General features: G+C 43.7%; 2 pseudogenes; one reads left to right on the top strand and one right to left on the bottom strand.

The window, feature by feature from the left end:
- LOC120318249 overlaps positions 1–26,501 on the bottom strand; it is a 227,066-nt pseudogene that overhangs the window by 104,447 nt on the left and 96,118 nt on the right.
- Positions 1,739–24,643, top strand: LOC120318239 (annotated as a pseudogene).

The raw sequence follows: 26,501 nt of genomic DNA on the forward strand, positions 1-26,501 counted from the left end.
CGCCTTGACTGGTCCCTATTTTATGACAGCTTTTACTGTGATTGTTAAACCAAACCACAAGTTGTTAAGTGAATGCATCTTCCTATATTGTTGGATGTCAGCTAGGAAGATTGCTTCTTCGATGGGTCTTTTTGGATTTCTTTGTGAAGCGCTACCCCTGAAAGGGCGCAAGAGTCCGGATCCATTTGTCCCTTTCTCCTTGGCAATTTGGTGTCTTCCTGCCCTCAGTCACAGGCCTAAATTCTCAGAGCCTCTCGCTCTGTGCTTCGTCCTGGCCGCCAGCCTGTTCTACTCACTCGCCCGGGTGCCTCCACTTGCCCAGGTCAGTTCATCTCCCCTGTCCCTTTGTGGAGCTGCTCGCCTTCCTTTTTTTTCCTGGTGTGTCTGGTGCTCCCTTCAGGCGGGAGCTGCTCACTCACTCACCTAGATCAGCTTCCCTCTCCCTCTCCTTGGATCATCTGGACTCGGTTTCTCTCTCTGGATCTGTGTTTCTCAATCTTGACCATTTTAAGGCATGTGGACTTCAACTCCCAGAATTCCACAGCCAGCATTGCCTTAAAATGGTCAAGGTTGAGAAACACTGCTCTGGATCATCTTCATTCACCTGTTTTCCTCCCCTTCTCTCTCCCTCAGGTCTCTGCTTGCTTTGCTTCCTTCTCCGCTGGTCTCCCTGTCTCCCTTTCCTTTTCTCTCTTCTCCCTCTCACACCATGCAGCAGGCCGACCCTCCCTCCCTACTACATTTGTAAAGGAGCCATTCCATTTTTTCCTCTTGTTCTTATTTTTCCTTTAAAGCCATGTTTTGCAACTGTGGAGTTCCAAATTAACCAGCAAGCTGTCAACAGAAATCCTGAGGGCAGGGCGCTTCTCCCAAAGCTTATCTTTGTGAGCCTGCAAACTATAAACAGTAGGGAGCTTCAATGCAGAGTCAATTAGCAACCAAATAGAGCTGTCAAGAGGTACAGAGATGAAAATGCGTTAACAGCTGCTTGAAACCTCCCTCGGCACTAAACAGTTAAATATGTCGCTGCCACTCAAACAGGAAGGAAACACTGTGCCTTGTGGCCTCCCCTTGACCGTCAGGATCCCTCTCCATTTGAAATCTCTGAAATACTGCAAACGCAGATAGCAGCAGTTAGGAAAGAAGGCTACACCAAATCCCCTCAATTATTGCCCTTGTTAAGGCGTCCGATGGCTCCTGTGCCTAATTCCGTTTTGTCTTCTCCATATTGTTGGGAGGAGAGCCGTGTGAGTCTATGGAAGCCTCAAACCGTCTGAGTGAAAAGTGAGTAGCTCTATTGCAGGCTTAAGAGTCTTGTGCATTTTAATGTAATCTGTTAGTTAGAAAAGGTGCTATCAGACACATCTTGATATATTGCACAAGGCTACACAATTGCAGCGCCTAAAGCCGGGCGAAGAACGGCGAAGGCCCGGATGCAGGACTTTGGCATTGCTCGGCGGCTTCAGCGAAGGGGTTAAACGCAGACAGCTTTTCTTCTCCGCCTAGAGAGGAGGCAGGAAACGGGAAAAGGGGGCTGGGAGCCGAGTTTCCGGCCGCTCCCACGTCCTTTTCCTGTTCTCCAGGCGTCGCTTGAGCCAGGGCTGCGGAGATCCCAGCGCTGGGAGGGGCGTGCAAAAGGCAGCAGCAAGATCGCTGCGAGAGGGGGAGGAGAGGAGGGGGGGAGCCCCAGGTGCGGGAAGGGAGGAGGGATTCCGGGAGGGAGGGAGGGAGAGCGAAATGGGTTTCCCCCAGTTGCACCCCCTCCGCCTTTCCTTGCGAGGTTTTCTGCTCCGTGGGAACCGCTGCGCCTCTGCTTCTCCTCCTCCTCGGTTGCGGCTTCGGCGAACGGCTCTCCGATCCTCTTCAAATCCTTCCTCCGAGCCCCCCTCCTGCCCCGCAGCCTCAACTTTTGGCGCAGCCCGGCTCCCAGCGTGGGGGCTCCTGGTGTTTCCCGGAAGGTTGGGAGCCACCGTTCCCACGTTCCCCCGTGACTGCTGGGGAGGATCATCCCCCCACTGTCTGGAGGACAGGAAGAGGACGGGGAGATCTGGGTGTCAGAAGGATCGTGGCTGGAGGGGGCACCCCTCCGAGGGCGGTAACCCTGCTACTAGGAGGCCAGTTGCATCTGGAAGGCGAGTGACGGAGACCTGAGAGGCATCCAGGTGGGCTTGCTTTGAGATGGAGCTCCTGAATCTGCCTCTCTTATATGCCCAGATTCCCTCTCTGGTGACTGCTGCGTCCCTGTTTCTCTCTGCCCGTATCAGTGAACAGCCCTGTCTGTGGAGGTTTTCAATTTTCTTTTAAGGTCTGAATAATCTACCCAGAAAAAGAAGCTTTCCACTGTTTTTTACAAACAGCTTTCAAAAGAGATCAAGGGGGTTCTGTGATAATATTCAGAAAGATAACAGAATTTCCGGTCAAGGGACAGGCCTGGGAGCTCCAATAACTGCCTGCAGGGCATTTTGGGGAAGAGAGACAGGTGCAGAAGAGCCAGTTTATTGGTTGGGCTGCAGAGGCTTCAGTTGTTGGACTAAAATGCCGCATGGAGAGTTTGTGAGATGATGGCACTCTTTCAGAAGTTGAGGGGCTGTCACATAAAAGAGGGGATTGACCTGTGAGCCAACGTGTCGTAGAGCAGAACAAGAAGTAACAGACGGAGACTTATCAAAAAGAGATCCAACCTAGAATTGGGAGAAAGTTCCTGTCAGTGAGAATAATGAATGAAACAGCTTGACTGCAGATGTTGTGGGTGTTTCATCAATGGAGGTTTTTAAGAAGAGATTGGACAGCCAATTGTCCAGAATGATATAGGTTTTCTACCTAAATGAGATTGGACTAGAACAGGGCTTTTCAACCTTTTCACCGATTGTACCACTTTTAGAATATGGCAACATTCGAGTACCACCAGCAAGGTGTCAAAAGCTTGATGACCAAAAAAAAAAAAAAAAAATGGAAAAAAGTGATAAAATACAGGTAGTCCTCAACTTACAACAGTTTGCTTGGTGACTGTTCAAAGTTACAACGGCACTGGAAAAAGTGACTTATGACCATTTTTCACACTTATGACCATTGCAGCATCCCCAGGGTCATGTGATTTACATTCAGATGCTTGGCAACCGATTCTTATTTATGATGGTCACATTGTTCCAGGGTCATGTGATCACCTTTTGCAACCTTGTGACAAGCAAAGTGAGTGGGGAAACCAGATTCACTGAACAACCATGTTACTAATTTAATCTCTCTCCTTTCTTTCTCTCCGTCTCTTTCTTTCTCTCTCCCTTTCTCTTTCCCTCTCTCCCTTTCTTTCTCTCTCCGTCTCCCTTTCTTTTTCTCTCTCCGTCTCCCTTTCTCTCTCCCTCTTTCTCTCCCTTTCTCTCCCTCCGTCTCCCTCTTTCTCCCTCTCCTCTTTCTCTCTCTCCTTCTCTCTCCCTCTCTCTTCCTCTCTCTTTGTCTCTCTCCCTCTATTTTTCTTTCCCTCTTTTTCTCCCTCTCTCTATTTCTCTCTCCCTCTCAAAGATCCTTAAAATCCTTAAAAGTTATGCTTGGGTGGAAGACTTTTTTTTTACAGATGGGGCGGGTGGGCCCGACATTCGCAGGCAGGCAGGACCCCGCCCGCCGAGCTGCCGCCTCCCCACCACCCTCCATGCCAGCTGGCTCCGTCGCCAGACCTTCCAGCTGACGGGCGCACGTCCGGGGGTTGCCAGCTGACGGGTGCAGGAGTTCGGCACTGCGGTAGCCTCCCCTTCGCTCTCCGCACTGGCCAAAGCGTTGCCTGATGTTCCAGCTGACGGGCGCAGGTCTGGGGGTCGCCAGCTGATGGGCGCAGGAGGTAGGCGCCATGGTGGCCTCCCAGCCGCCTGCTTCTTTGGTTGGAGCAGTTGCCAACCAAAGAAGCAGGCTTGCATGGTCGCCAGCTGCGGGGACCGCGTCAGCGGCCCTTGGAGACCATACAAACCCTGGCAACTGCTCCAGCTGAAGAAGCAGGTGGCTGGGAGGCCGCCACAGCGCCTACCTCCTGTGCCCGTCAGCTGGCGACCCCCGGACCTGCGCCTGTCAGCTGGAATGTCAGGCAACGCTTTGGCCAGTGCGGAGGGCAAAGGGGAGGCCGCCACAGTGCCGAACTCCTGCGCCCGTCAGCTGGCAACCCCCGGACCTGCGCCCGTCAGCTGGGAGGTCTGGCGACGGAGTCGGCTGGCATGGAGGCCGATGGGGAGGCGGTGGCTTGGCGGGCGGGGTCCTGCCTGCCCGCGAATGTCGGGCCCACCCGCCTCATCTGTAAAAGAAAAAATCTTCTACCCAAGCATAATGCCAGCAGTTCTGTGCAACGGAGGCTTGAGACACAGAGGCACGGGACACGAAGCAGCATGGCGGCAGGACAGGGGGGAGGGGTTACCTGCATCCTGCCAGTCAAATTCTGGAAGCCTGTCTGAATGAAGAATATTAGGGGGTGTTGAAAGCGAGACAGACTTAGGGCTGTATTAAGACCATAGATGGCTGCATAAGAAGAGTGGAAGGGAGGCGAATTCGGGGTGGAACAGAAAACATGGGGGGAAGGCATTAGGAAATAAGCACCAAGGTACATGGTGCCTTGCAAGAAATTCCCGAGTGTTCCGCAATTGTTTTTCCTCTCTCCTCTGCGTGAGAAAAACTTTTGCGGCGTAAATCTGAAACCAGGTGTTCCTGTGAGGTGGCGCAGGAGGTTCTTGGGAGAGGCAAGGACAAGCTTGGTGTTTCCTCTCTCCCAATCCCCTTCCTCTTCTTCACCCCCTTCTCCGATCTGCCTACGATCTGAGCTCGCGGCTCTGTGGCTTTTCTTTGGCTAGCCTAGCCAAGCTTTCTTCCGCCCGCCCCATACCTAGGAGCGCCGAGGAGGTATGGCAGAAACACATAAATTGGGATTGTGATGCCCTTGGGAAGCTGATCATGCTTTGAACCTTAGGAGAGGAGGAGGAGCCCCTTCCTCCTTCCCTCCCTCCCTCTCACCCTGTCAAGCCCCGGTGGGCTCAACATGCATGAGAAGTCAAACCAATTGCTGCACAATGAGTCCCTGGAGAGGGTGGGGCCTTGCTCTGCGCCTGCATTCTTCACACGCCTCCTGCAGGACACATTTGGTAAAGTTCGTGCATGCTGCCGCCAAGCAGCATATTTCCCACAATTGAGGTGGGAAGGAATGGAGCGGGGAGGAGGCGACACCGTGGGGGGGATGAAGGCAACGCCGGCTACCACCAGCCAAGTGGTCGCGTACCACAAGTGGTACGCGTACTATCGGTTGACAAGCCCTAGACTAGAAGACCTCTGAGGTCCCTTTCAACTCCCATTATTCTCTTGTGGACCTGTTGTTTTTTTGTTTTTTTGCAACAATATCAGAATGATCTGCTACTGGCCTCATTTGGGATTTTTGTTTTTTTACTTCCATATCTAGCCAACAAGCATGGTATGTGCTATAGGCACCCCATCCATGTATTAACATGGTTCAATTGTGATTTTAAAAAAATAGCTATTGGGGACTTTTTGGGATGTTCGGTTGTACGGATGGTCCTCATTTACCACTTGTTCACTGAGCCCATGGTTATGAAGATGCAGGAAAAGGCAGTTGCACCAATTTGGATGCTGCCAACCATTGCACATTTATGACAGCCGCAAAATCCCACACTCATAACCCCCATTTGTGACCTTCCCAGCAAGCAAAAATCAATGGGTTCCAACAGGAACTTTTATTAAGAGAAATTGATAGCAGGCATGATACACAGGATCTGAGGGATTTCCTTACAAATTGATGTTTTAGACTTAGAGTGTCCCTAAGCATCTCCCCACCCCGCAGTTCTTCCGGGCTATTCAGACCAGCAGATTTCTAGGTGTAAAATCCAGGAGAGATAACATCAATCTGGCTCCATTGGCAAGATCATTCAACATCTCCTCACACAGATCCCAGATGCTGCATCTCCCCCCCCCCACCTTCTCTCGCTGGCCAGTAAGGAGGAGAGGTTCAGAGGGGCATAGGATGAAAGGCAAATGGTTACATTGTGATGGTTAGCAGACCTGAAAGCGAATAAACAAAAGGTTGTTGTTGTTAATTGCGAAGTCGTGTCCGACCCATCGCGACCCCATGGACAACGTTCCTCCAGGTCTTCCTGTCCTCTACCATCTTCTGGAGTCCATTTAAGTTCACACCTACTGCTTCAGTGACTCCATCCAGCCATCTCATTCTCTGTCGTCCCCTTCTTCTATTGCCCTCAATCTTTCCCAGCATTAGGCCCTTCTCCAGTGAGTCCTTCCTTCTCATTAGGTGGCCAAAGTATTTGAGTTTCAACTTCAGGATCTGGCCTTCTAAAGAGCAGTCGGGGTTGATCTCTTCTAGGACTGACCGGTTTGAACGCCTTGCAGTCCAAGGGACTCGCAGGAGTCTTCTCCAGCACCATAGTTCAAAGGCCTCAATTCTTTGCGCTCAGCCTTTCTTATGGTCCAACTTTCACAGCCATACATTGCAACTGGGAAAACCATGGCCTGGACTATACGCACTTTTGTTGGCAGGGTGATGTCTCTGCTTTTTAGAATGCTGTCTAGATTTGCCATAGCTTTCCTCCCCAGGAGCAAGCGTCTTTTAATTTCTTGGCTGCAGTCCCCATCTGAGGTGATCTTGGAGCCCAGAAAAATAAAATCTGTCACTACCTCCATTTCTTCCCCATCTATTTGCCAGCAACAAAAGTTTACTTTGTAGTGAATAGAGGAAGTGAAAGTAATAAAACCCGCATGCAGACCCCCCTCCCCCTTAGAAGTAGGGCAGGATCTAGGAGAGAGTAAGAATTGGTTTTATATCAGAGTAGACAGAAAGGAAATATAACTGTATTCTGACACTTTAACCACCTAGGGTGACTTGTTTAACAACTGATATAAGTTGGCTCTATCATATGATATCATGCTTAATGATCGGGCTGCTTAGTGACACAGATGCCAGTCCCAATTCCTGTCAGTAAGTGAGGATTACTTCAATTGGGATGTCAGCAGAGGGATTGTGAAGAGTATTTTCTGCCTTTACTTGGAGCTGAGGATTTCCATGGGAAAATCAGTGCTTCAAATCTTGCAGAGGCTTTAGGCATCATTTCATCAGTTAAATCCCCCACATCGCTAAAATCTCTGTAATAATTGATGAATCATGTTTTATGTAAGAAGTTACTTTAGCATTGTTGCATGTTTGCTTTTTAAATGTAATGTATACCTTTTCTCTTTTTTTCACATTTGCAAGCATTATATTTAAAAAGTTATACTTTTCTTTGAATCTTACAGATGAAGAAGATGTCAATAAGAGCACTCCAGACAACTGAGAATAATTTTTGAAAAGAAAAGTAAATCAAGCCAGAAATCAAAGTATTTTCCATTTCCTTTCGAAAATTACACAATTCTCCCATCTCGGTAGGTGAAAAACAAGAGAAAATCAAGAAGAGATTTCAAGCTGGAAAAAGTAGAGTATATGGAACTCAAGGATGCATTACATAAAAAGTTGAATGGGGTTATTTTTCCGGTCAGGAAAAAAGGGAAATATCTGGAAGTCAGTGGGGAAGAAAAGGTCAATTGAATACTCAAATAGGGCAGACAGTAATGCAGAACTCCCAATGGGAGGAGGAAAACAGTAGGTGAAATCAAAGCATCACTAAATAAAGCATAGGTGATTATGCACAAGAAGATCCAGACAGGAAAAAAGCCATACAAATGCTACAAATGTAACAAGTCTTTGGTCAAAATAGCCCCATTGTGATTCATTAAAAGGACCCACACAGGACAGATGCCTTATAAATGCGTCCAATGTGGTAAATGCTTTATCAAGCATGCCAGCTTCGTGATGCACCAGAAGACTCACACAGGAGAGAAACCTTTTGAATGTTCTTATTGTGGGAAAAGATTCAATCAGAAATCCAACTTGGTGGTGCACCAGAGGACTCATACAGGAGAGAAACCTTTTGAATGTCCTGATTGTGGGAAAGGTTTCAGTCAGAATTCCAGTCTGGTGATACACTGGAGGACACACACAGGAGAGAAACCATATGAGTGTTCAGAATGTGGAAAAAGTTTTGATTACCGTTGTACTCTTGTGATACACGAAAGGACGCACACAGGAGAGAGACCGTATGGGTGCCCTGTTTGTGGGAAACGTTTCATTGCAAATTCCTATCTGATGAACCACCAGAGGATTCATACAGGAGAGAAACCGTATGAATGTCCTGATTGTGGGAAATGTTTCAATAAGAATGTCAACCTGGTGATACATCAAAGGTCTCACTCAGGAGAGAAGCCCTTTGAATGTCCTGAATGTGGAAAAAGTTTCAGTCAGAATTCCAACCTGATTATGCACCAGAGGACTCACACAGGAGAGAAACCATTTGAATGTCTTGATTGTGGGAAATGTTTCAGTCAGAATTCCAGCCTGGTGATACACCAGAGGATCCACACAGGAGAGAGACCCTTTGAATGTCCTGATTGTGGTAAAGGTTTCATTGCAAATTCTGACCTGGTGAACCACCAGAGGATTCACACAGGAGAGAAACCGTATGAATGTCCAGTTTGTTGGGAAAGTTTTATTGCAAATTCCCACTTGGTGAAACACCAGAGGACTCACAAAGGAGAGAAACAATATGAGTGTCCAGAGTGTAGGAAAACTTTCAGTTACCGTTCTGATTTGATGGCACACCAGAGAACTCACACAGGAGAGAAACCATGTAAGTGTCCAGTTTGTGGGAAACGTTTCACTTCAAATTCCCACCTGGTGATACATCAGAGGACTCACACAGGAGAGAAACCCTTTGAATGTCCTGATTGTGGGAAAAGATTCAGTCACAAATGCAACCTGGTGATACACCAGAGAACTCACACAGGAGAAAAACCTTTTGAATGTCCTGAATGTGGGAAACATTTCAGTCAGAATTCTAACCTGGTGATACATCAGAGGATTCACACAGGAGAGAAGCCCTTTGAATGTCCTGATTGTGGGAAAAGTTTCATTGCAAAGTCTAACCTGGTAAAGCACCAGAGGATTCACACAGGAGAGAAACCGTATGAATGTCCAGTTTGTGAGAAATCTTTCATTGCAAATTCCCACTTGATGAGACACCAGAGGACACATAACAGGAGAGAAACTGTTGTGAAATTTCCTGACCAGCGTACAGTTAATCCTTGGGATATAACTGTAATGGGGCCCATCCATTATGGTTTAGAGCCTGCTTTGCTTAACCACCCCTAGCCCTGCTGTTCCTGATGCAGCCGTTATGTGCGAGTCATTAAGCAGAACACTGGCTACCTCAATATTGGCGAAAACTCTTGGAGGTCCAGTGCAGGCCCAGGCTTCCCTCCAAAGGCCTCTTTTACCCCAACCCTTGGTTCCTGCCAGGCCTTTGCCGCCCAGGCCTCTTCTTCCCACATAGCATCCCCCAGGCTTCTTTAAACAGGTTTCCTCAAGCCTTTCCCTCCCCCACAGGCTTTTTCTCCCACATGGGTCCCTGCAGTTGTTTAGCCTGACTCCCACCCTACCAGGCCTCCCCCTCCTCCTCCTTAACTTTTGAAGATCTCTGAAGCTCATGTTGGGGAAAGAGGGCAGGCCACTTATCCCTGGGCCCTTATTTTCAATGTGCCTGCGATTCATCCCTGGGCCACATGGTAGACTTGTGGAAGTAGCTGCCATTTTGACATATCTGCCTCAGGGCCAAAATGGCGGCTGCTTCTGGGTCATTGTCATTTGGGGGAAGGAGAAACTGCTCTCTTTTTTCTAGCTGAACACTGTAGGCCGCATTAAGGGATTATGGGTGCACTGAAAATGATGAGTGCCTCTGGGAGATCTTCAAAAGATAAGTGATGGCCTAAGACCCAGGGAAAAAAGCAGTGTAAAATTTCACATGTAAAGGCTGTTCTGCTTTGCAGAGCAATCTGGAGAGGAGCTGTAGGAATATTGACTTGAAGAGAAACAGGATCATGGTTTTGATCACAGCATCTCCAGATTAATAAGCAACTCCTACTGTGATTTTGTTTTCTTGAAAGTGCCTTTGTCATACCCTTTGATGGTTGCTGGGTAATAGCAGCACTAAGATGCTGGCATATTTGTTGCATCCCCCTTGGTGGTGGCAAAGTGAAAAATGTACAGCAGAAAAAATTTCATTTTTTAAAATGCATTGTGTAAGAATTATCTATAACTTTTTATAGGGAAAAACTTGTCATGAACATTAGGGCAAGGCAAGATGCTTAAAGTTGCCTCAAACTGTATGAAGGGTGGCGAATAAGTTTATTAATAAAAACATTTAATAATAAAAATGTAAAGCCTTTTTTCTCAACTCTTGCTCAGTGGTGAGATCCCAACACATACAGTGGGTTTCTAACCCACTACAATTATTAAATTACCAACAATCTGTAATCTATCTGTAATTGAGGTCCCCATGGATGGAGACAGTGGGTAGACAAAAATGTTTTGAAAAACCTGATGAATTCCTTTAACAAACGAAATTGGTCATATTAACACATGACGGGTTGCTTTGTGACCATTTGACGTTACAACGGACTCCCCAAAAGTTACTTGAGACCCTAATTCAAAGTTCCATCATCCCCGCCATGATGACACAACCACCTTTTGGGTGTTCAGCAACTGGCTTGTATTCACAGCTGTTAGCAGCACCCTATAATTTTGACCCCAATTTATGACATTTTTCCTGGAAATTGGTGTTTACTTCTGACAAAACGTTTGTTTCCTTTTTTAAAAAAAATAAGTTTTATTGATTTTTTTTTCAGTTTTTATGTCAAGGTACTTAGGAAACAATGTGGTGATGGGGTAATCAATTATCCAAAAACAAAATTATCCAAAAACTATACATATATAGTTCAGATTAGCTCCTTAAAATTTCCTCTCTTTTGCTCAATTAATATGACATATTCAACTTAATACATTTTTAAATAAAATTCAATCAATAAAATTATCAATAAATTTTTACCTATAGAAATCCAAGTCCTGTTTTAAGCTTTACTAATTTCCAGTTACCATATTCCACTTAAGCTTTAAATAGTCATATAATTTGGATTTCAGGTATCCCTATTTCCCTTATTTCATAACATAATAGTGATAATATCTAAAATAAGCATATTATTCCAACAGTTACATTCTCAAACATCCAAAATATATTCTAATTCTTATTCTAGTAGATCTTCATTTACTAGACCATGTCTTCCATTATCACAATATATTTCCTTATTCTCTTTCTCTTACAAAATAGTTATCATGCCTAAAATAAACATATTATTCCAAAAAACACACGAAAAAATAGGTTCTTACTCTGTTTCACAAATATATTCTATTTCTTGTCCTGATAACTCATTTGAAACCATATTACAATTCAAAACTATAATCTGACCAGTAATTTTCATCTCAATTATGGTTCTAAATCCTAAACATAAATCAATCTATATCTCTGAAAAGCCTTTTTAACCTATTAGATACAATGTTAAATTCCATTTTTAAATATTACTCTGGCTTTCCTTTTGTGCCAAGCAGGTTTCCATAACAAAGCTTCTATGTCAACAGATAAGTCTCCCTTCATTCCTCGAAATATCATTTGAATCAAGGGAAAGCATCCCATTGCCAATTTTAAGAAGTTAGCTCCTTTGTAATTAATCCATTGTTGCCCTAAGAGTTCAAATAGAGTCACTCTTTGTTCATCGAAAATCTCAGTGGATTGTATATAGAATAATGTAAAATCCTCTTTGGTGTCGGTTTGTTCCTCTTCTATTATTTTTTGGTCTATAGAATAGACCAGTGATGGCGAACCTTTTAGAGACAGAGTGCCCAAAAACTGGCCCCGCCCCTGCTCCAGTTTGTAATTCTGAAATAAGCTCTTTGATACTGGAGCTCACTTGTTCAGTGGCCTCACAAATCTTTTCCAGTATAAGCATACAGACAAGTTGTGAGTTTAAGGTTCTTCCATTTTAATAGTGATTAAGAATAGTCCTTTTGTCTTTTAGTGGAGGCTATATTTAATAACACTCAGTCAATATCTGCCTCCACTATTTCTAACAGTTGATTTCTTTACACAGCAGCTTCAGCTTATTTATCTTTTCCCTTTTATGATAGTTTGAAGGTCAAAGCAGCTTCAAAATCAAAGCTGAGAAAAACAATTGCGATGTCAAATTTCGTCAGCAGATGTCCCCAGTTAATTATAAGATCTTTTTCCAAACATCTATAAAGTCTTTTTTCCCCTTTTTCCAATTAAAAGAACGAACAAAAAAAAAGCAATATTCTCCAAATAAGTAGAATAATAAAATTCTATAATCAAGGTTTTTTCGGGATCCCAGAATATCCAAAAGAAAAAGAAAAAAAGATTGCCATTAAAATTAATTATTCTTTCCTTTTGTTCATGGCTTGTCTTCCCAAGTAAGCAGACGCCGCTCTATCAAAGCAGGGAAATAATTCCACAAGGGCTTTTCACAGGGATAGGAAAAGGAGAGGAGGGAAGGAGTCTCACCCGGATCTTCCACAGTGGTTCTTTATGCTTAGATGTTGTTGTGACTGTCAGCTGGTGCAGCTAAGTGATCAGCCATGTTAATGGCCGATCTTTTCGTCAGCCCTAAGGAGCTGTCTCGGACCACAGAAGGAGCTTCCGCCCCTCTGCGGTCGAACGAGAAGCCTCATCACTGGTCACACCTCTAGGGCGACTTTCAACCCTCTGCAGGATCTACCAGCAAAGGGAAACCAGCTGGCGAAGAAACGGCTCTCTGCACGCGACCGCCGTGATCCAGAATCAGAAGTGACCACTATGTTTCCTTAATAGACTGCCACAAAAGTAATAAAATCGGGTTTTCTTTTCCACTGATTTGTTGAAGGCATCCCACGCTGGAATTCTTTTCCTCTGTCAAAATCATATGTAGAAAAACAGTATTTCTGAATGGGGCATCTTTGTAGCTACTCCCACCTTTGGCCAGTATAACAAAAACTTTTGTCAAAGTTAAGATAAGCCTTTCCATTTCTTCAGATTTCTTCTTTCTGGAGTGTGAAATCTTCCTGTTAGCTGCCTTTGAGGGTGGTGCACAGCAGTCCTTGGTTTATGAGTGAATGCACAATCCCCAAAACTTGTCAGATGTGTTAGAAGAGAATATTTGAGGGGCTGCCACAAAGAAGAGGGGATCAACCTATTCTCCAAAGCACTTGAAGGCAGAATAAGAAGCAATGGATGGAAACTACACGTAGTCCTTGACGTACGATATTAATGAATCCTGCCCATTCATGTCACAACCCGAGGAGTATGTTAAATGAAGTACCTAATGACCTCGCTGTCCATGCTTTCCCCAATGCATTTGTTAAACAAGGAAACCACTTGATTTGACTTGACGGACTTCAAGGCACCAAAAACAAATATCAGGAGGGCGCTGGATGGAAAGCCGTAAGTTGTAATTCAGTATTAGCTTAGTCATGAAGACTCCTTCCAGGAGTTATGGAACATTGAGAGGCAAAAACTACGTCTTGGGAGGTAGGCAAGCTGTCTGGGGGACATTTACCTTGTTATATCATCATGAGTTCAGATTCCTCCATGAAACAGAACTCAGAGCCAGTAGCTGAAATTGCCACTATCACCATTCATATCTTATTAGACCTGTATGAAAAATGGCAGTGCAGGGAGCCCCTCTAAAAAGTTTAGCCTGGTGATCAGTCGGCCATGCGCTTTGGCGGGATATTCTATTCTTCCCTTTTGCTTTCTTTTTAAAAATGTAGTTTGGAAACATTTCTTCTACCATATATTCACAATCAGCCCCTCTTTCTTAGGTCCCGTTTTCTAGGCCCTGCTGCATATTTTTTCCTCTTTGTGACCTAATGGAGGCTTCCGTGCAAGGAAATTTACAGATGCACATGGCAGATGTAAAATTTCCTCTTTCAGGACTGAAGCTTCATGGTGGGTGCTGTTGGATGCAGTCCTGGCCGGCAGGAGTGAAGATGGCCCTCCTATAGCTTCTCACCTGATGGTGCTGCCCTGTTCTAAATCCTTAGGAGCCATAGGAATATCAGCTATAAAGTTTTGGGGTGTAGAGAGGTTTTGATCTCACTGAGACTTACCTCTAAGAAAGAGCAGGAATCTTTACATTGGCTTTCTGCTAACTCGTGCAATCCAAGGGTTTTGCCCATGGTGCCCGCCTGGGAATAATCTATCTCCTCTGGAATTTGGGAAGGCTGCTCAGAGCAATTCTGCCCTCTAGCCAGATTTAGACTCTGCAAAAATGAAGACAAAAAGATATTACAGGTAATCCTTCACATACAACCACAACTGAGCCCAAAATTCCCATTGTTAAGCAAGATAGTTGTTGACTGAGTTTTGCCCCATTTTATGATGTTTTTTGCACAGTTCTTAAGTGAAGCTGGCTTCCCCGTTAGTTTTCCTTGTCAGAAGGTTGCAAAAGGTGATCACATGACCCTACAACTCTCATAAATACATGGCAGCTGCCAAACATCTGAATTTTATCACATGACCACAGGGATGCTGCAATAGTTGTAAGAATGAAAAATGGTCATAGGTCATGTTTTTCATGGCCATTATAATTTCAAGATCACATGAAGCATTAGTAATGAATTACTGCTGCACTTAAAATACTGCATCCAGGTTTGGTCACAATAGAAAAAGAAGTTGAGACTCTCTAGAGTGCAGAAAAAAGCAACAAAGATATTTAGGGGACTGGATGCTAAAACATCGGATGAGCGGTTGGAGGAACTGGATATCTCTAATTTGATGCAGAGAAGGACTAAGGGTGACCTGATAGCAGTCTTTCGGTATTTGAGGGGGTCAACCTATTCCCCAAAGTGCCTGAGAGCAGTAAAACAAGTAACAGAAGGGAGACTTGTCAAAAAAGATGCAACCGAGAATTAAGGAGGAAGTTCTTGACCGTGAAACCAATTAATCAGTGGAACAGCTTCCCTCTAAAAGTTGCGAGTGCTCCATCCGTGGAGGCTTTTGAGAGGAGACCGGACAGCCATTTGGCCAGAATGGTGTAAGTAAGGTCTTTGCTTGGAGAGTTACAACTCTTAGTCTGCATTTCTGTTTGAACTTCACACACTTCTAGGGCTCAGCCTGGAGCTAATCTTTGCAAACTAAGAAGCATCGTCACTTTTCGCTGTTTCACTTGGCTCAGTTGCAAAGGACGGTCGCTGGGAGGCGGAAACGACCGGAGAGCAGATAAATCAGCGAAAACCTCTCTAGACGCCAAAGGCCGAGACGAGACAAGCGTGACTTCCGGCCTCCTATCGCGAGATGACGGTCAGATAGGCAGCATCTGCGACGAGAAAGGGCATCTGTGGTGGAGGGAAGAGGAGGTACAACCATCGAGGACTGCATTGCTAGAAAGGAAGGGAGGCGAGGAGAAGGTCAGAGCAACTTCCTCTTCCGGATCGCCCAGGAGAGGAAGGAGGCGTCCGGGGAGGCTTTTGTGCTCTTCCCAGGGTCGAAGCAGCAGCTGGAAGGTGAGTCGAAGGCGGATCGGAGGAGAAGCCGGGAGCAAGTCGGGCTGATCAGTTCGGACGTTGCCCATCGCTGGGGAGGATCAGCCTCCCAGTGCCTGGAGGGGAGGAAGGGGAAGAGGACGGGGGAGCTCTGGGCTCCGAGGGAGCGTGGCTGGAGACGAGGCGGGAACCCTGCTAGGAGGAGGCCAGGGGCGTCTGGAAGGCGGGCGAGGGAGACCCGAGAGGCGTCCAGGTGGGCTTGGCCAATGGGCAGCCCTGTCCAGGTGGGCTTCCTTTGGGATGGAGCTCCTGAATCTAACTCTCTTACGTGCCCAGATTTCCTCTCTGCCCGTGTAAGTGAATAGCCCTGTCTGTGGAGATTTTCAATTTAAATTTTTGTTCTTTTAAGGTCTGAATAATCTACCCTGAAAAAGAAGCTTTCCACTGTTTTTTATAAATAGCTTTCCAAAGAGATCAACGGGGTTGTGTGATAATATTCAGAAAGATAAGAGAATTTCCACTCAAGGGACAGGCCTGGGAGCTCCAATAACTGCCTGCAGGGCCTTTTGGGGAACAGAGACTGGTGTGCAGAAGAGCCAGTTTATTGTTTGGGCTGCAGAGGTTTCAGTTGTTGGACTAAAATGCCGCATGGAGAGTTTGTGTTTAGATGATGGCACTCTTTCAAAATTGGAGGGCTGTCACATAGAAGAAGGGATTGACCTGTGCGCCAAAGTGTCATAGAGCAGAACAAGAAGTAACAGATGGAGTCTAGAATTAGGAGAAAGTTCTTGTCAGTGAGAACAATTAATGAAACAGCTTGCCTCCAGACGTTATGGGTGTTTCATTACTGGAGGTTTTTAAGAAGAGATTGGACAGCCATTTGTCAAGAATAATATAGGTTTCCTACCTAAGCAGGGGATTGGACTAGAAGTCCTCTGAGGTCCCTTTCAACTGTCATTATTCTCTTGTGGGCCTGTTGTTTTCTTTGCAACAATGTCAGACTGAAACTGCCACTATTTTTTTTCTGGGATTTTTATTTTTTTACTTCTATTTATAGCTAACAAGCACAGTATTTCCTATTGGCACCCCATACTTGTATTAATGAGGTTCAACTGTGCTTAAGCCAGCACTTCTGAAAGAATAGCTATGGAAAACCTTTTAGGATGTTCAGTTGTATAAGTTGTCTTCATTTACCATTTCTTCTCTGGGCCTATGATTATGAAAATGCAGGAAAAGGGAGTTGCACCAATTCAGATGCTGTCAGCTGTTGCATGTTTATGGTGGCTGAGTATCCCACATTCATGATCCCCATCTGTGACCTTCCCAGCTAGCTTCTTACAAGCAAAATCAGTGGGTATACTGGCAGGAAATGGCAAGCCGAGGACTCCCATGTGCAAATCTTGCAGAAGCTTTAGACATCATTTCATCAGTTAAAGCCCCCACACCTCTAAAAATTAGCTCAGAACGTTTGACAGTAATCTTCTTTTCTTTTTCAGGCTGAAAACATGAATTTTCCACATAGATATAATTATAGGTATGTGTATTTATATTACTCTTTCCATATATCTGCAAGTGTATAATCTATACCCCAGACTTCCAGATATATTTTATGATAATGCATAGCAGCACTTATAGTTGATGGTTGATGCAAGTCAAGGGAATTTCATGATTTAAGGGATATTTGAATCTCTGGAATGTCCGATAAATCATAATTAATGTAAGAGGTTAGCATTGTGATATGTTTGCTTTTTAAATGTAATGTATATTTTTTCCTTTTTTTTCACATCTGCAAGCAGCATATAAACAATTAAACTCACACTTTTCTTTGAATCTTTTTTTTATTGAAAAGTTTTATACAAGTTTTTAACAATATCCCCCCCTAGAATAACCCCCTCCCTCTCTCCCCCCCCCTCACTTCCCAGAGCTGGTTACAGGGTTACAAATAAACAAGAAAATTCTAAATAAACTTATCCAACTATACAAATAGTAAAATCAGTAATATACTTTAACTTGAATAGAAAAAAAAGAATAATAATAATAATATGAGCATTTCCAACTTGACTAAAAATTATTCATAATCTACATAATACATTTTAAACCCATATCATAACCCATATTTACTCTTCATGTAATTTATCCATCTTCGCCTCGCTGAGGTGTATATTTCTTTTAAACAACCATTCATCCATAATAAACACAAAAATCTCCCTCCAATATAACCTAACCAACAAACTTAAATTCAATAAAATTGTCTCTTTACTTTTTACCCCTAAGAAAATCTATTAATACCCTCCTACTTAAAAAATTTCAGCAAACCATTCATCTCACTCACAAATTCTCAGCAACTGAGATCATTAGAATTTAAATTCTTTTACACATTTACCCATAATATCTCTCATAATTATTTTTCACTTTAAATTAAAAATTTGTAATATATATACTCCCAAATATTTAAACTTTTCCACTAAATCAACACCTTCTATTATTCCTTTTTATTACATCTACATACTACACAAATCATTCGCTATTCCTTTAAAACATACTGAACACAAATCATTCACTATTCCTTTAAAACATCTTCTATCTCAAAAAACTACTACAAAAGTTCATCATTTCCTTTTCTTTATTCCAACATCCGTCTTCTGCTGTTCTTTCAATTTACGTCTATAGGCTGCACGAGTCATTCTCGGTTCCTTTAAAAAATCTTCTGTCTCAAGAGACTGCTGCAAAGGTTCAGCCTGTATTTCACCTACATCCAATAGCATAGCACTTTCAACCGGCTGCTCTTCCAACTTTTCTTCAGGTTATAAAGGTAATGGAGAGCCCACCTTCAAAACCGAAATGTAAAAATCTTTTGCCTTTGAAATTGTATTCAGTCTGTAATGTATCCCCGCATAATTCATCACTATTCCAACCAGTATCTCCCGTCTGAATTGAACCTGTCGCTTTTTGAGCTCATCAACTAAAAAAGCAAAATCCTTTCTTTTTCTAAGAATTTTTGAAGGTATTTCTTTTAAAATTATAACATCTTGAGCTGCAATTTGAAATTTCTGCTTATAAAAAGCCTGTAAAATTTTGTTACAAAGTGATCTCCTAGAAAAATAAATAACCACGTCTCGTGGCAAATTCCTCTGTCTCACAACCCTTGAATTAACCCTAAAAACTTTTTTCGTCTCTCTCAGTATTTCTTTAGGCTCAGCCCCCAAAATGAAAGCTATATCTTTTACCACCACTTGTCTCAAATCCTCTTGCATATTTTCCTTCATTCCCCTTATTCTTAAAGCAAATTCCATGTTTCTGTATTGTAACATAGTAATTTCATCCTGTATGATTTTCACGTTATTTTCCACTTTGTCAATTCGATCTTCCAGTTTTTCAAAATTGTCCACAACATCATCAATATGATCATCCAGACGATCAATGTGACCAACAAACTTTTGAAACGCAAACACTATGTCCTCTCTCAATTTCATGAATTTATTTTCAAAAAGAACCTCCATCTCTTTTTTAATCTGTCGTGCCTTTTTTTCCAAGGCATCCTGTAAATCTTTAAGTATACATGCTGATGACAGTGAAGAAGGTGGTGGAAACTTAGACTTAACTTGCTGAGCTGTCTGCATTACCGGGACAATCGAGGCTTTAGAAGCAACAGAAGCTCCGAGATGCTTTGAAGCCATTTTATTTTTAAGACCACTTGTTAAAAAGTCTGCTAAAATCTTATAAACTCAACAAGTACTCCCCCCAAAAAAAAGAAAAAAAGAGAAGGGGTAAAAAGACAAAAGCCCCCTTAAAAGAAAAAAAGAAGATTCTTGCAATTTATACAAATACAAAATCTGTTACATTGTTCCAAATAGAAGTTCCAGTCCGTTCACTCACAGAATCAACATCTCAGCGCCATTTTTCACCACTCTTAATTGAAAGAAGGAGAAGATAAATTCTTTTCCAGAGTTAAAGTCTCGAAATAATCCCCATTTTAGTCTCTCCTGGTCAGCTCTGTCTGCTTCAAAATTTACTCACAAATTCATTTTAAGCGCAGATGTGGAAGCAGCGTCTAGCTTTGCCCTGAGAAAATCAGGGCAAAGGCAAGCTGGAATGTGGGGAACATCCCAGACTCCGTGGGAGCTCTCACCCTCTGACCACCAAAAAAGAAGTTTTGGGGTCTTGGGGAGTTCTACCATTATCTGAGGAAAGCTCAACTCCTCCCCTTCGCCCGGGGAGAGAGGTTCCAAGCCGCGAGACAGCTGTTGATCGCTGTCTCAGCTGCCTTTGACACATCCCAGGGTGGACGGCTGAAAAAAGCCATCACCGCGGCCATCGCCACCTTCCAGATATATTTTATGATAACCCATAGCAGTGCTTACAGTTTATGGTTTATGCAAGTCAAGGGAATTTCATGATTTAAGGGATATTTTAATCTCAGAAATGTCCGATAAATCATAATTAATGTAAGAGGTTAGCATTGTGGCATGTTTGCTTTTTAAATGTAATGTATATTTTTTTTCCTTTTTTCACATCTGCAAGCATTTTATAAACAATTAAAGTTACACTTTTCTTTGAATCTTGTAGACAAAGGGAATGGCAATAAGAGCACTCCGGAGAAGTGAGAGTAACTTTTGAAAAGGAAAGTAAATCAAGCCAGAAATCAAAATATTTTCCATTTCCTTCAGAAAATTACACAATTCTCCCATCCCATCAGGCAAAAGGCAAGAGAAAATCAAGAAGAGATTTCAAGCTGGAAATAGTAGAGTATGCAGAACACAAGGATAGGTTACGTGACAAGGTGAAGGGGATCATTTTTCCGTTCAGAAAAAGAGGGAAATATTTGGAAGTCAGTGGGGAAGAAAAGGTCAATTGGATACTCAAACAGGGCAGACAGTAATGCAGAACTCCCAATGGGAGGAAGAAAACAGTAGGTGCAATCAAAGCACCACTAAACAAGGAACCACACACATTTTTGACTTCCTCCAGCATATCAGTGGATTGCAAAAGAATAGGTTATTATGTAGAAGAGGATCCAAACTGGAAAAATGGCATACAAATGCTACTAATGTAACAAATCTTTGGTCATAATATCTCCTTTGTGTCCAGTTTGTGAGAAATGTTTCGCTGTATAATTACTACCTGGTGAAACACCAGATGTCTCACATCGTAGAGAAACCCTTTGAATGTGGGAAAAGTTTCAGTCGGAATTCCAGACTGGTGAACCACCAGAGGACTCACACAGGAAAGAAACTGTGTAAGTGTCCACTTTGTGGGAAACATTTCCGTCAGAATTCCCATCTGGTGAACCACCAGAGGATTCATACAAGAGAGAAACCATATGAGTGTCCAGTTTGTGGGAAAAGTTTTATTAGAAATTCTCACCTAGTACAACACCAGAGGACTCACACAGGAGAGAAACCCTTTGAATGTCCAGATTGTGGGAAATGTTACAGCCAGACTTCCAGTCTGGTGACACACCAGAGGACTCACACAGGAGAGAAACCCTTTGAATGTTCTGATTGTGGGAAAAGTTTCATTGTAAATTCCCACTTGGTGAACCACCAGAGGACTCACACAGGAGAGAAACCATATGAGTGTCCAGTTTGTGGGAAAAGTTTTATTACAAATTACGAACTAGTAAAACACCAGAGGACTCACACAGGAGAGAAACCCTTTGAATGTCCGGATTGTGGGAAATGTTACAGCCAGAATTCCAATCTGGTGACACACCGGAGGACTCACACAGGAGAGAAACCCTTTCAATGTCCTGAGTGTGGGAAACGTTTCAATCGCAATTCCAACCTGGTGACACATCAGAAGACTCACACAGGAGAGAAACCCTTTGAATGTCCTGATTGTGGGAAACGTTTCATTGAGAATTCCCATTTGGTGAGGCATCAAAGAAATCACACAGGAGAGAAACCCTTTGAATGTCCAGATTGTGGGAAATGTTACACCCAGAGTTCCAGTCTGGTGACACACCAGAGGACTCACACAGGAGAGAAACCCTTTGAATGTTCTGTTTGTGGGAAAAGTTTCATTGTAAATTCCCACCTGGTGAACCACCAGAGGACTCACACAGGAGACAAACCATATGAGTGTCCAGTTTGTGGGAAAAGTTTTATTACAAATTACGAACTAGTAAAACACCAGAGGACTCACACAGGAGAGAAACCCTTTGAATGTCCGGATTGTGGGAAATGTTACAGCCAGAATTCCAATCTGGTGACACACCGGAGGACTCACACAGGAGAGAAACCCTTTCAATGTCCTGATTGTGGGAAACGTTTCAATCACAATTCCAACCTGGCGACACATCAGAAGACTCACACAGGAGAGAAACCCTTTGAATGTCCTGATTGTGGGAAACGTTTCATTAAGAATTCCCATTTGGTGAGGCATCAAAGAAATCACACAGGAGAGAAACCCTTTGAATGTCCAGTTTGTGGGAAACGTTTCAGTCAAAATTCCAGCCTTGTGAACCATCAGAGGACTCACACAGCAGAGAAACCCTTTCAATGTCCTGATTGTGGGAAATGTTTCTGGGAGAATTCCCACCTGGTGACTCATCGAAGAACTCACACAGGAGAGAAACCCTTTGAATGTTCTGATTGTGGAAAACGTTTCAGTCAGAATTCCCACCTGGTGCGTCATCAAAGAACTCACACAAGAGAGAAACCCTTTGAATGTTTTGATTGTGGGAAACGTTTCAGTCAGAATTCCAGCCTGGTGAAACATCAGATAACTCACACAGGAGAGAAACCCTTTGAATGTACTGATTGTGGGAAATCTTTCATACAGAATTCCAGCCTGGTGATACATCAGAGGACTCACACAGGAGAGAAACCCTTTGAATGTCCTGATTGTGGGAAATGTTTCAGTCAGAATTCCTGCCTGGTGATACACCAGAGGATTCACACAGGAGAGAAACCTTTTGAGTGTCCAATTTGTGGGAAAAGTTTCAGTCGAAATACCACCTTGGTGATCCACCAGAGGACTCACACAGGAGAGAAACCCTTTGAATGTCCTGATTGTGGGAAAAGTTTCAGCCAGAATTCCCACCTGGTGACGCATCAGACGACTCACACAGGAGAGAAACCATATGAGTGTCCAGTTTGTGGGAAAAGTTTTATTACAAATTACGAACTAGTAAAACACCAGAGGACTCACACAGGAGAGAAACCCTTTGAATGTCCAGATTGTGGGAAATGTTACAGCCAGAATTCCAGTCTCTTGACACACCAGAGGACTCATACAGGAGAGAAACCCTTTCAATGTCCTGATTGTGGGAAACGTTTCAATCAGAATTCCCACCTGGTGACACATCAGAAGACTCACACAGGAGAGAAACCCTTTGAATGTCCTGATTGTGGGAAACGTTTCATTGAAAATTCCCATTTGGTGAATCATCAAAGAAATCACACAGGAGAGAAACCCTTTGAATGTCCAGTTTGTGGGAAACGTTTCAGTCAGAATTCCAGCCTGGTGAAACATCAGATGTCTCACACAGGAGAGAAACCCTTTGAATGTACTGATTGTGGGAAATCTTTCATACAAAATTCCAGCCTGGTGATACATCAGAGGACTCACACAGGAGAGAAACCCTTTGAATGTCCTGATTGTAGAAAACGTTTCAGTCAGTATTCCTACCTGGTGATACATCAGAGGATTCACACAGGAGAGAAACCTTTTGAGTGTCCAATTTGTGGGAAAAGTTTCAGTCGAAATACCACCTTGGTGATCCACCAGAGGACTCACACAGCAGAAAAACCCTTTGAATGTTTTGATTGTGGGAAATGTTTCAGTCAGAATTCCAGCCTGGTGAAACATCAGATAACTCACACAGGAGAGAAACCCTTTGAATGTACTGATTGTGGGAAATCTTTCATACAAAATTCCAGCCTGGTGATACATCAGAGGACTCACACAGGAGAGAAACCCTTTGAATGTCCTGATTGTGGGAAACGTTTCAGTCAGAATTCCTGCCTGGTGATACATCAGAGGATTCACACAGGAGAGAAACCTTTTGAGTGTCCAATTTGTGGGAAAAGTTTCAGTCGAAATACCACCTTGGTGATCCACCAGAGGACTCACACAGGAGAGAAACCCTTTGAATGTCCTGATTGTGGGAAAAGTTTCAGCCAGAATTCCCACCTGGTGACACATCAGACGACTCACACAGGAGAGAAATCCTTTGAATGTCTGGATTGTGGGAAATCTTTCAGCCAGAGTTCCAACCTGGTGTTGCACCGGAGGACTCACACAGGAGAGAAGCCCTTTGAATGTCCTGATTGTGGGAAAAGTTTCAGCCAGAATTCCCACCTGGTGACACATCAGACGACTCACACAGGAGAGAAATCCTTTGAATGTCTGGATTGTGGGAAATCTTACAGCCACAGTTCCAGTTTGGTGACACACCGGAGGACTCACACAGGAGAGAAACCCTTTGAATGTACTGATTGTGGGAAATCTTTCATAAAGAATTCCAGCCTGGTGATACATCAGAGGACACACACAGGAGAGAAACCCTTTGAATGTCCTGATTGTGGGAAAAGTTTCAGTCAGAATTCCCACCTTGTGACACATCAGATGACTCACACAGGAAAGAAAACCTTTGAATGTCCTGAATGTGGGAAAAGTTTTAAGAAGAATTCTGACCTGGTGAAACACCAGAGGACTCATACAGGAGAGAAACCGCATGAATGTTGAGAGTGTGAGAAAAGTTTCAGTTATGCTTTTCTGCTTGTAAAACACCAGAGGATGCATACAGGAGAGAAACCGTATAAGTGTCCAGATTTTGGGAAAGATTTCATTGTTAGGTCTAAATTTATAGATCATATTTCACAAAGGGGAGAAACATTTGAAATGTCCAATCTGTGAAGTTCGTTGTGGCGTTCGATGGCTCCTTAATTAATTTCATTTTATCCTTGGGGAACATCTAATTCTATTGGCAGAAAGGAAAGTAATCAAGGAGAGATGGAACTTGGAAATAAGGAGAAACTTCCCAACAGTGAGAACAATGAACCAGTGGAACAGCTTTTGTTCTGGACATAGCATAGACCTACATAACTCTAACTAGGGAGCATGTGTTAGTATGTTAGAATATCTGGCAGTTATTGGATTAAATGCTGGGTATGTTGATGAGTCTACTGCAACACGCTCTACATGGGACTACCCTTGAAAAGTATTTGGAGACTACAGTTGGTCCAGAATGCAGCCGCGCGAGTAATAGTGGGTGCTCCTCGATACACCCACGTTACACCTATCCTCCATGAGCTGCACTGGTTGCCTATTGGTCTCCGGGTCCAATTCAAGGTGTTGGTCATTACCTTTAAAGCCCTGTATGGCTCAGGGCCAGGCTATTTGCGAGACCGCCTACTACCTCATAGTTCCCTACGTCCGGTTAGATCCCACAGGCTGGGCCTCCTTCGGGCCCCGTCGGCCAAGCAGTGCAATTTGGCGGGGCCGCGGAGGAGGGCCTTCTCTGTGATGGCGCCCACGCTCTGGAATCAGCTCCCCCCGGAGATTAGGACCGCTCCCACCCTGTTGGTGTTCCGTAAGCTACTTAAGACCTGGCTTTTCCGGCAGACCTGGGTTTTATAAAACCTTACCCCTGGATGATTGTTTTTGTATTGTTGTTTGTTATGTTTTATGTGTTTTTTATTGTTAGCCGCCCAAAGTCCTTCGGGAGTGGGGCGGCTTATAAATTTTAAAAATAATAATAATGGGTCAGTGGGAGGAGTCAAAAAGGGTCATTGGGAGACTTCCTGGACACAAGCCAGATGGAAGCCTTTGTTCATCCAGCCACATGTGTTTTGCCAACATGTGACTCTCAGCAGAAGAAGAGGGGAAAATTCAATATTAAATTACCTATAGGAATGAACAAATATGAAAAACCAGATGCATCTACAGCATAGTAAGTCTCTGCTTAGAATCCCTGGACAATAAATGTTTGTTTAAATCATTTCTATTGAGTTATCTGTCTGTTTAGATTGGATTCAGAGCCACGAGTTCCGTCTGGGCAGAACAGTAATTCAATAAAGATTATTCCTCCTCTGAGCTCCTGCAGCGATTTGAAGGAAATAAAGCAGATATTTTCTCGCAAGTAGTAATTTGAAGGGGCTAATTTCCTTCAATTGCCTGCAACAGTAATCTCTGAGCTCTGTCTCCCATTAAAGCCTGCAAAGCGAAGTCAGTGTGTTTGTGAAGGCAGTCAGCGCTTCAAAGAAGGTGTGAGTCAAATGTATTGTTTTACTAATTCGCTGTCAGCTCCACAAGTAGCCACTGCATGACAAAGCTTACCTGCTGGCACGGATTCACTACCAGTCAAATCCTGCTTGCTAGCCAGCGCTTCAAAGTAAAGTAAAGTTATAAAGTGCCTTGTGTTGTTTTTAAATTGCCTTTGGATCTGTCTACAAGGTGAAGAGAAAAATCCACGCTCTTGTTCTTACATGTAAACTCTGATTTCTAACACCAAAAGAAGCTTTGGGCCTTATTCCACCTTCCTTCTTTGCCGTTAAATTAAACAGCCAAGGAGAGCTAATTGCCTTTGCAAAGCCATTTCCTCCCTCGGGCCCCAGATGGCACACAATTCGTTGCTATTGTGATCCAGCATTGATGAGAGGAGTGTTCGCTTGCTTCTAAGTAATCACAGAGTTTACTGCCTATGTAGCTAGACCCAACAGAAAGGTGTCTTTGCTCAATCAGCTTGCTGCCAAGAATGTGTCTTTTGAATTCTCTGAACAACTAATTTGCCAACCATCACAGCACTAGAGAAAAAGCTAAGCTCCCTCCTCCCTTAGGAATGCTTGAAATTTCAGCCAATGTTATGATCACAGCAAGCCTAGCCAAGAGCATTTCTTGGAGGGAGAAAAGGAACTTCATTGCTCACAGCACTAGCTTCACAGAGTGAATCTGTTAGTCAAAGTGCAAGCTACTTAAATTTATCCCAAGCTACCAACCCTCCTAGAGGGCACAGAGAGTGAACTTCGCCAAAGTACCCACTCACTCAAGCTGAAGACCAAGTTGTTCCAGCTTGAGAGAAAGAAAGCAAGAGCCAATTGCCTTCGCCTAT

Source organism: Crotalus tigris, unplaced genomic scaffold (assembly GCF_016545835.1).
Source record: "Crotalus tigris isolate CLP2741 ecotype Arizona unplaced genomic scaffold, ASM1654583v1 scf7180000020145.1122116, whole genome shotgun sequence".
Lineage (NCBI taxonomy): Eukaryota > Metazoa > Chordata > Lepidosauria > Squamata > Viperidae > Crotalus > Crotalus tigris.